General features: G+C 38.1%; 1 pseudogene; it reads right to left on the reverse strand.

The window, feature by feature from the left end:
• Positions 1-826: 826 nt before the first annotated feature.
• On the reverse strand, positions 827-10,822 carry LOC148195829 (uncharacterized; annotated as a pseudogene).
• Between the last annotated feature and the right edge of the window lie 492 nt (positions 10,823-11,314).

Below are 11,314 nucleotides of genomic sequence, written 5' to 3' on the forward strand. Positions count from 1 at the left end.
AACCAGTGGCCTGAAGCTCCCAGATCAGAGGTGTGGTAGATGTGTTGGTGTGCAGCGGAATTGATGGAGTAAATGGTGATGGAGATGTTTGAATGAAGCAAGGTAAAATGAGTGAACCTCTCAGCTCAGAAAGCCTTCATATAGTGGAAGGAAGCTTGAGAGAAAATGAAGAATTAGCAAGCAATTTTGACTCAAGAGCAGAATGCAAGACTGAAATATATTTCTCAGCATTTGGGCATAGCTCTAAAGTACCATACAAGGAAGAAACCATCCTATTTATAATTGAAGATGGGTCTCTTTTCTGAATTGAACTCCTGCCTAATTTCAAATGGGAAGCCTAACAGCAACACCGAATCCTTCCAGCAAATCCCATGCCTTGCTCCAGGTCAGCTCCTCACGTGTTTGAAGCATCTTCTCATCCAACGTTGGGCTATTTTGGGGTTTTGGCTGGGTGCATATGACTTTGGCAGCAAGCTTCTCCAACCAGGCCTTCCTTTCACGTGCCAAATGCCATGTTGGCAGCTGCTCCCTCCAATTTATTTAATCCTACAAAACAAAGTAAACATGCTTAATTAAGAGAAGAAGGTTTAAGATAATTCACCTTCCATAGAAGCAAAATATTAAGTGATCCTTCTTCCTCTTGAACTCTCTTAGCCATGGCTCTAGTAAGAGGTCCAATGTATGTCTTAGATGGTCTTCCATCATTTAGCTTGGTTGGGAGAAGGAATATCATCTTCAGTAAGAGTTGTCATTTACCTATAATAAAAGTGATTCAAATAAAAAAAGGGATAACATCAGTAAAAAGGGATAAAAATAAGAATAAAATTTATAAATCCAACCTTTTCTTCTTTGATTTGAAGTTTAAAGACTTAGGTTTCTTATGGACATAAAATGATGGATTTATCCAAATTCCTTCATCATGATCATCTCTCCTATACAAGATATCATCTGCTATTGGATCATCATCATATGATATTTGATACAAAGGATCATCTTCAATATTTTTATATTCATCTTCTATATCATCACTGGAAGGATCGTTTATTTTATTGGTCAACAACACAATTGACCAATTGACATCAACCGGATCAATGACATAAAAGATTTGTTGAGCTTGTGATGCTAAAATAAATGGCTCATCTTTGTACCCCACTTTATTAAAATTCACTTGCATAAATCCTGTTTCATCTTGTCGAACTCCATTATTGTTATCAACCCACTTGCAACCAAATATGGGTACCTGAAATGTGGTGTAATCCAACTCCCATATATGTTCAATTACCCCAAAATACGACATATTTGCATATATAGGACTTCTATCTTTAGCACTTGAGATGTGCATAGATTCAGCCACCAAAGTTACACCACTATTTTGCATAGTACTTTGATCATCTCGGTCTTTAGTGTAAAATGTGCACCCATTAATCATATAACCAGTGTAAGAGAAGACTTGAAAATTTGGACCATTGGCTAACCATTTCAATCTGTCAGAAATTAAAGAGGATTTCACATTTAACTCTTCAAAAATGTGACTTGTTAGCCATTGTATAAAAGTTGCATTGTGTTCTCTACATATCCAATGGTCAGTCCTAGTTGGATTTAATTTGGTAATCATGTCTTTGTGTCTCCCAACATATGGCTCAACTTCATCGTCATTGTGTAGGATATACAATTGAGCTTGCTCCCAATCTTTCCTGGTTATAGTCACTATGGTATTTCCAGAAATCCCTTCTCCTGTGGTTCTCGCTAAGTGTCGAGAATTTGGAAGTCCTATTGATTCAACATCAGAGAGGTAATCAGTACAAAATTCAATAGCTTGTTCAAGTATATATCGTTCCACTATACATCCTTCTGGTCGACTTCTATTTTTCACATAGCCCTTTAATATCTTCATATACCGCTCCATTGGATACATCCATCTCATATAGGCCGGTCCACAATATTGTGTCTCCTTAACTAAGTGAATGCTAACATGCACCATTATGTCAAAGAAAGAAGGGGGAAAATACATTTCAAGCTCACACAAAGTTACAATAATTTCTCTTTCTAGTGCTTGCAATTTTCCAGTGTCAATCACTTTGCTACATATGGCTCTAAAGAAATAGCATAGTTTAGTTATGGTCCATCTTACCTTTTTAGGCAAAATGGAACGTAAGCCTATCGGTAACAAATGCTCCATCACAACATGACAGTCATGAGACTTTAACCCTATTAGTTTTAAATCTTTCATAGATACTAAGTTCCTAATGTTTGATGAATACCCTTCTAGAACTTTAACTCCTTGTACAAACTTACAAAACACAATTTTTTCCTTTCTAGATAGAGTATGAGCTGCTGGAGGTAGATATTGACGTTTACCTTTCTTTATTGGTGTCAATTCTGTTCGAATTCCCATTTGAACTAAGTCTAGCCTTGCATTGATGCCATCCTTAGACTTTCCAGGAACATTCAACAACGTACCTATGACACTATCAAATACATTTTTTGCGATATGCATGACATCAAGGAAATGTCTAACGTACAAGGACTTCCAATATGGCAAATAAAAAAATATTGACTTTTTCTTCCACCCACTTGTGACTAGATCTCTTGCAAAAGGCTTACCAAATTTGTTGTTTATATCCTTTACTTTTTCAAAAACTTTATCACCATACAACAGTTCTGGAGCTCTACGTTCTTCTGTTATCCCATTAAATGCTTTTCTCCATCCTCGATAACGGTGCTTTGAAGGTAAGAATCTACGATGCCCAAGAAAAACATTTTTCTTACCATGTTCCAATCGCACCCAATCTGTATTATCTTCACATATAGGGCATGCACACTTCCCTTTGATACTATATCTAGATAGATTACCATATGCTGGAAAATCATTAATTATGCCAAATAGCATTGCCCTTAGTAGGAAACTTTCTTTTGTATACGCATCATACACCTCTACACCTTCGTTCCACATATCCTTCAAGTCTTCAATAAGAGGTGCCAAGTATATGTCTATGTCATTCCCTGGTTGTTTTGGACCTGGAATTAGCATGGATAACATCATGAACTTCCTTTTCATGCATAGCCATGGAGGTAGGTTATATATAATAATAACCACAGGCCACGTGCTATGCGAGTTGATTTGCATACCATGCTGATGAGAGGGTCGCACCTCCCACAAAAGTTGTGCATAGAATAATGCAGTATAGTACTAGGAAGTGACTCCTAGGTCGTCTCTCAAGGACCAAATGTGGTTCGGGTCTCAGGTCAAACACGTAGTGGGGGTTTTGAAAGTGTTTTTGTGATTCGAAACAACTGAATTAAAACTGGAAATTAAATACAACCAAACATAATTGAAAACATTGAAATAAATGGACAAAGCTTGAAAATCGAACGGTCCTACATTGAGACCGAACGGTCTCTAAAGCAAGTGAGGAAATTGGAAATGCAAGAAAATAAAAAAACACTTCTAATGCTATTTAAATGCATCGTTGAGCTAAAACAGAAAATACACGTTGCAACGGTTATTGACACTAAAAAGAAAAATGCGTAACAGTTAAATAAAATAAAATAAGTGAGCTGTGTGCTTCACCAAATTCCGTCTACCATTTTTTTAAAAAGAAAGAAAATCTGCATTGCTGAAATAAAATATAAATGAAAAGTGAGTGACATTGCTAGAAAATAAACCAATTAATATTCTGTGCAATTGAATCAGCGTCTGCGAACAAAATGTAAATGCACCGTGTCTCCTTCCGGCAAAGAAAAGACTTGAGCTTTTAATTAATTCCCGTGCACACCTTTCTCCATGAATCAACACCGTGCACACTGCTTGGAGCTACTTCAAATGAAATCAACACTTCATTAATCACCGCTTCTGCAGTTGCTCTTTAATTGATAGACTAAAAACTTCAATAAAAAAAATGCATGAACCAAACAAAATGAAAAGGGCAATCGGTATTCAGCAACATAAAATTGAAGTGAAGCTTTTTCATTCCACCGTAACAACATTCACACCATTTTTCTTTCTTCCAAAATGAAAATGTTCCCAGCAAAAAAAAAAAGACAACTAAGCAAGTGTGGCTCCAGGCATCCTCACTGCATCCATTTCTCCAAAGCTGATTCCCGTGTGCAAGGTGGCAACTCTCTTCTGCCTAGGCCGAGACACACACTCCTCCCGTCCTTACATTCCCTACACCAAAAATAAAAATCTCGCCCCCCTAGGTGGCGGCTGGTCCCCTCCTTTTTGTGCACGTTCACGCTGGATAAAACCCGAGAGGTCCCGCTGGAAGCCAAACCCAGGTGTTGGACGTTGTTTTTTTTTTTGGGCCGTGACGTGCGTGATTTGCTGGATGTACCAAGTGTGGGTCGCATGTTGCTGTCCACGCTCCCCTAGACGTGTCTCTCCTTGGATGCGTGGTATTCTTTCTCTGCTGCTGGGCCACGTGAACCAGCTGGGCAGTCCGTCACACCCTTTCTCTCCATGCACACACAACTTCCAAGCTGCTGGACACTCCTCTCAAGCTTGCTTATGGTTCCGCTACTGGACTTGCTTTTATGGACCAAGGCTTCATTTTCCCCAAGCACACCTCCTAAACTGTTGTCCGCGTGTGGATCGTGGTGAAGCTGAGCTGAAAGCCTCCCTCCACGCGTGATGCTCTGTTTGCTGCACCCCCTTAATTGAAATTCACACCTCCTCAATAATTTTAAGTTAAATTATAATTGATGTGGCATTTTCTTTTCACCTCCAAATGTCCCAAATATTATCCAACAATTTCCCTACAATTAATAATGCAAATAATTAACTCAAATAATTCAAATTAATTAAAATAAGAATTTTTGGTCAAATTAAGCACAATTAGCAAAAACGGAAAAAAACCGGACATTTAAGCACAATTCCCTGATTAATTCTAGCAAAATAAACTAAGTGAAATTGAGAAAATATTGACTCATCAAAATAGACCACACTTAGTCTTTTGCACTCCTGGGCAAAATCAAGACGCAAATCAAGGAATAATTCAAAGGACATCAGGGAAGTGACACAAACTCAGCACACCGAAAACAAAAACTTGCAAGGAAACAAATAGAATTTACACGGTCCTCAAGGAATCTAGACAAAGAAAAGATGTAGACAATATCCAACACCGAATCAAGGAATCCAGATACTTATGAAATCGTCCAAGCAATTCAAAACAAGGTAAAATAATTAATCAGCTCAAGAGGTGAATCAAAAGTAACAAAACCTCACAGATGCACTATCAGTGTTTCTCTCAAGTGTATAAGGTAAAGAATTTCAACTCAATGCACTCAAGAAAGCAAACAAGAACAGACTTGGCAAGACTCTAATATCAACACTCAAAACATATGCATGTTCAAATCAAAAGGTCTTTTATGGGTGTAATGGGGCCAAGGACAAGGGAGGATAAATATGGATGAGAAGTTACAAACCAAAAGAAATAGAGGAGCAATGGGGAACAAGTGTAAACACAGTCAACTCACACCCAAAACCTCTAATTCCATCCTCTTCTTGACTCCATTATTCACAATTATTCACAATTTTTTTTTCATTTTTTTACTGTTTTTCTGCTCTCTTTTTTTTTTCAAAACAAAACTGTAAAAGACAAGATACACATATATTTACAAAAACAAAACAAGAAGAGGAACCAACTAGCCAACTCATAAGAATCCCCAAGGAGACCACACTTGTTCCCAAAACACTTCCAAAGCTCCAAAATTCCCTAAGGTTAAGGTAATCATGGTTTTTCACTTAGGGGTAGTGTATGAGCTTCAAAACAAAGAAATGAGGAAAGTATAGGCTCAAAAGGGGTTATCAAAGGTTTAGAACACGGTAGGCTTATTTGGCTAGAGAGGCTCAAAAACAAAACTGCCTTTATCACTTCCAAACATGCATATCAATCAAGAATTATCAACAAGAGTCAAGCCAAGGCATATGTGCAAGCAATCAAGAGACATATCACACACAAGAAAGAACATCAAGTGGCTCAAATCTCACACAAGGTAATTTATGTCACAATCAAATCAACCTCTCAAACATCATAATCATCTTCTCAAGCAGAGAAAAGCAAGGATTTCAAACAAATCAGAGTATCAATGAAGTGAAAGATACATCTACAACCTAAACAAAGTCCAGAAATCAAGAGAAACATGTAAAACTGTACACCAGACACGACAAAAATAACCTAGAAAAGAAAAAATTTAACCAAGAAAACAAAAACTAACGAAGAAAATTAAAAATCTCCCCAATAGACCACACTTAAACTACACAGTGTCCTCAATGTGTCATAAGCATAAGATCAGAAATCATAACAGTCAACAGATCATGGACAAGTGCAATAAAAGTAGGGAAAGGGGGAGAAGAGAGAAAGAAAACTCCCCTGATCATGGTGGCAGTTGCCAATTTTGGACTTGTAGGGAGATGTCTTCCACCAATGGATCTAGCAAGGAAGTTTTGAGGAAGAATTGCTTCATCCTCCATATTTGATCTAGCAGGGAGATATCATCCACAGCTAGATCTAAGAAGCAAAGATTGTTGATGAGCAGGTTCAGCTGGTGTCTATTGATCTTGAAGCTTTTGTCAGTGTTAGCACCTTTATTTTCCACTGTGGGTGCATGTTGGTCAAATTCATGTGTACCTCCTACAACATGGTTAGTGCAATGTGGCTCCAAAGAAATGACACACAGGGGTATAACACCCAATCCCAGTGTAACAGGCTGAACAACAGATAAACTCTCAGAACATGAATCAATTTCAAATTCAGAACCAATATCAACCACAAATTCAGATTCATGTTCAGTGCATGGAGAATAAACATACGAATTTGATATCAAAAATTGATTCTCATCATGCAGAGAGGAAGAATTAAAAACAGACTCATCAACAATACAATCACCAACATACCTATCAACAGCATAATCATCGACAACATAGTCAAAATTAGGTATGTTTTCCTCCACTTCCCTAAAGATTGGAAAAGTGGTGGAAGATGAAAATTGTCTACCTGATTCAAAATTACTGCTTATACCTGCCTGGTCCTCAAGATCTTCAGCAGTCTCCTCAGGTGCAAGAGTGGGGCCATAGGGCGATGGGAAAGTAGGTGGCGCAACAATAAGCTCATGACTCTTCTCCCCATCTTCTATGTTGATGCCACTATCATCATCAGGAATTAAAACAGTCTGAAATGGTGATTCCTCTAAATCTTGAGACTGTTCCTGATTGAGTTGAGTGGTCATCTGCCCTATCTGATTGCTCAAACATTGAAGGTGTGCTCTGTTCTCTTGCTGAAACTGAAGGTTCTGCATGGTCATCTGCTCCAACAACTCCTGCAATGTAAGCTCAGAAGTAGAAGATTGAGGAGCTATCTGGGCAGACTCATAAAGTTGCAGCTGTTGTTGTTGCTGGACTGGCGGAGGCATACAAGCATTCTGAGATGGTGCTTCCTGATATTGCTGTGGAGCATCATACCATCCCAAACTAGGGTCATTCCATCCAGGATCGTTGTTGTAACCATACTGAGCGGGGAAGAATTCATCCAAGAACATATGCTTAAGATCTTCCCAAGAAGTGATAGATCCTGGAGGAAGACAATACAGCCAATCCCTTGCTGCTTCTTGTAATGAATGTGGGAATGCCCTTAAGAACATGTGATCAACCGGTACATGTGGAGGCTTCATTGAAGAGCAAATGCTGTGGAATTCCTCCAAATGTCTGTGTGGGCATTCACCTGCAAAACCATGAAACTTAGGCAGCAAATGTATCAGTCCAGTCTTGAGAACGCAATGAACATCATCCTCAGTAGGTGGAACCGGTTCCCAAAGAGAACTCTCAGAAGTCGGAGGATGAGCCATATTCCTCTCAACATACAAATCAGCAGAATATGAATCACAATCAAAGTAACATGCAGAAGGAGAATCATAATCAGAGGCACTGGCAGAATAAGCACTATTCACATAACCAAAATAGGTAGACATGGAAAAAGAAAAATACTAAAAATTACGAAACAAATAAAACACAACACATTTATACATGCACCACACACACCAAACAGAACATCACATCACAACACAAGACAAAACACAACACACACTGACACAACAAAAAGACCTAAGACCGAACCATTGGTCCCCGGCAACGGCGCCATTTTGATGAGAGGGTCGCACCTACCACAAAAGTTGTGCATAGAATAATGCAGTATAGTACTAGGAAGTGACTCCTAGGTCGTCTCTCAAGGACCAAATGTGGTTCGGGTCTCAGGTCAAACACGTAGTGGGGGTTTTGAAAGTGTTTTTGTGATTCGAAACAACTGAATTAAAACTGGAAATTAAATACAACCAAACATAATTGAAAACATTGAAATAAATGGACAAAGCTTGAAAACCGAACGGTCCTACATTGAGACCGAACGGTCTCTAAAGCAAGTGAGGAAATTGGAAATGCAAGAAAATAAAAAAACACTTCTAATGCTATTTAAATGCATCGTTGAGCTAAAACAGAAAATACACGTTGCAACGGTTATTGACACTAAAAAGAAAAATGCGTAACAGTTAAATAAAATAAAATAAGTGAGCTGTGTGCTTCACCAAATTCCGTCTACCATTTTTTTAAAAAGAAAGAAAATCTGCATTGCTGAAATAAAATATAAATGAAAAGTGCGTGACATTGCTAGAAAATAAACCAATTAATATTCTGTGCAATTGAATCAGCGTCTGCGAACAAAATGTAAATGCACCGTGTCTCCTTCCGGCAAAGAAAAGACTTGAGCTTTTAATTAATTCCCGTGCACACCTTTCTCCATGAATCAACACCGTGCACACTGCTTGGAGCTACTTCAAATGAAATCAACACTTCATTAATCACCGCTTCTGCAGTTGCTCTTTAATTGATAGACTAAAAACTTCAATAAAAAAAAATGCATGAACCAAACAAAATGAAAAGGGCAATCGGTATTCAGCAACATAAAATTGAAGTGAAGCTTTTTCATTCCACCATAACAACATTCACACCATTTTTCTTTCTTCCAAAATGAAAATGTTCCCAGCAAAAAAAAAAGACAACTAAGCAAGTGTGGCTCCAGGCATCCTCACTGCATCCATTTCTCCAAAGCTGATTCCCGTGTGCAAGGTGGCAACTCTCTTCTGCCTAGGCCGAGACACACACTCCTCCCGTCCTTACATTCCCTACACCAAAAATAAAAATCTCGCCCCCCTAGGTGGCGGCTGGTCCCCTCCTTTTTGTGCACGTTCACGCTGGATAAAACCCGAGAGGTCCTGCTGGAAGCCAAACCCAGGTGTTGGACGTTGTTTTTTTTTTTGGGCCGTGACGTGCGTGATTTGCTGGATGTACCAAGTGTGGGTCGCATGTTGCTGTCCACGCTCCCCTAGACGTGTCTCTCCTTGGATGCGTGGTATTCTTTCTCTGCTGCTGGGCCACGTGAACCAGCTGGGCAGTCCGTCACACCCTTTCTCTCCATGCACACACAACTTCCAAGCTGCTGGACACTCCTCTCAAGCTTGCTTATGGGTCCGCTACTGGACTTGCTTTTATGGACCAAGGCTTCATTTTCCCCAAGCACACCTCCTAAACTGTTGTTCGCGTGTGGATCGTGGTGAAGCTGAGCTGAAAGCCTCCCTCCACGCGTGATGCTCTGTTTGCTGCACCCCCTTAATTGAAATTCACACCTCCTCAATAATTTTAAGTTAAATTATAATTGATGTGGCATTTTCTTTTCACCTCCAAATGTCCCAAATATTATCCAACAATTTCCCTACAATTAATAATGCAAATAATTAGCTCAAATAATTCAAATTAATTAAAATAAGAATTTTTGGTCAAATTAAGCACAATTAGCAAAAACGGAAAAAAACCGGACATTTAAGCACAATTCCCTGATTAATTCTAGCAAAATAAACTAAGTGAAATTGAGAAAATATTGACTCATCACATGCGGATTTATTCCATCAGTAGACAAAGCAAGACGTAGGTTTCGTGGTTCTTTCCCAAAATTAGGGTAATCATGGTCAACTTTTGTCCATTGAGGAGAATCTGCAGGGTGCCGAAGCTTTCCAACACGTATTCTTTCATCTACATGCCATCTTAAGTTCTTTGCATCTTGTTCATTACGATACATGCGCCTAAATCTTGGTATTATAGGAAAATACCATACCACTTTGCTCGGCACTAAATTTTTCTTATAGCGCAATGTCATACATTTAGGACATTTATCCAATGGGGCATATTCATTTCGAAAAAGAATGCAATCATTTGGACAAGCATGAATCTTCTCGTAGCTCATCCCAATAGAGCTTAACATTTTTCTAGCGTCATACAGTCGACTAGGAAGCACATTATCTTGTGGTAGCATATTTTTTATAAGTGATAGTAATTCGGTAAAGCTAGTATCAGACCATCCATTTCATGCTTTCAAATTGAATAATTTCAAGACTGCTGATAGTCTTGTGAAACTAGTACAACCATTATACAATGGTGTCTTTGCATCCATTGTCAACCTATCAAACATTTGAGGACAATCTCGCATATCCTCTTCAATAATATTTACAATATCTTCAACTTCATCTAACTCATATGTTGTGTCAGTCTCTTTCGGTGTAGAACTTGTATTATGATGAAAATCATTATTTATATGATTTTTTCTATTTTCACCATGTTTGGTCCAGCATGAATAACTTTTATCAATTCCATTGCATATTAAATGCTCTTCTAACTCATCTGCGTTCACTACCTTTAAATGACAACACTGTAAGCAAGGACAAATGATTCTACTAGGGTTTTTTGCATGCTCAACTGCAAATCTACAAAACTCTTTCACCCCATCCTCATATTCTTTTGATAATCAACTAGCAAACATCCATTTTCGGTCCATATTTTATTAATCTATCAAGATTAGTGAATATAGTATTAGCAATATATAGAAACTAACATTATTTGTAATATCATACAAATAAAATAATATTCATACTACCTCAACTTTGAACACACCATTAATCACTCCATTTATGACAATCTTACCATCTATATTATGCAACATGAAGTGGTTTTATGTTTATTTCATTATAATAAATACAAAGGCATAACACTTAAATTAGTTCAGGGTATTTTAGCAATATGATCTTGTATTGTCAACAAAATATCTACTAATATGAAGCAAAACATATTTCTATATTCTCAAAAGCTTAACTTGTTAATAAGAGGTCCAAGGAATGGTTTTATATCTTTGACAGGATGTTTATGTCTGGGCCCAAAACGTAGTTGGATTTTATAGGAAGAAATGTGCAGAATTCATAAAGTCAGAAGACAACTTAT

This window comes from Vigna umbellata, chromosome 7, assembly GCF_029865625.1.
Source record: "Vigna umbellata cultivar VRB3 chromosome 7, Vumbellata_1.0, whole genome shotgun sequence".
Lineage (NCBI taxonomy): Eukaryota > Viridiplantae > Streptophyta > Magnoliopsida > Fabales > Fabaceae > Vigna > Vigna umbellata.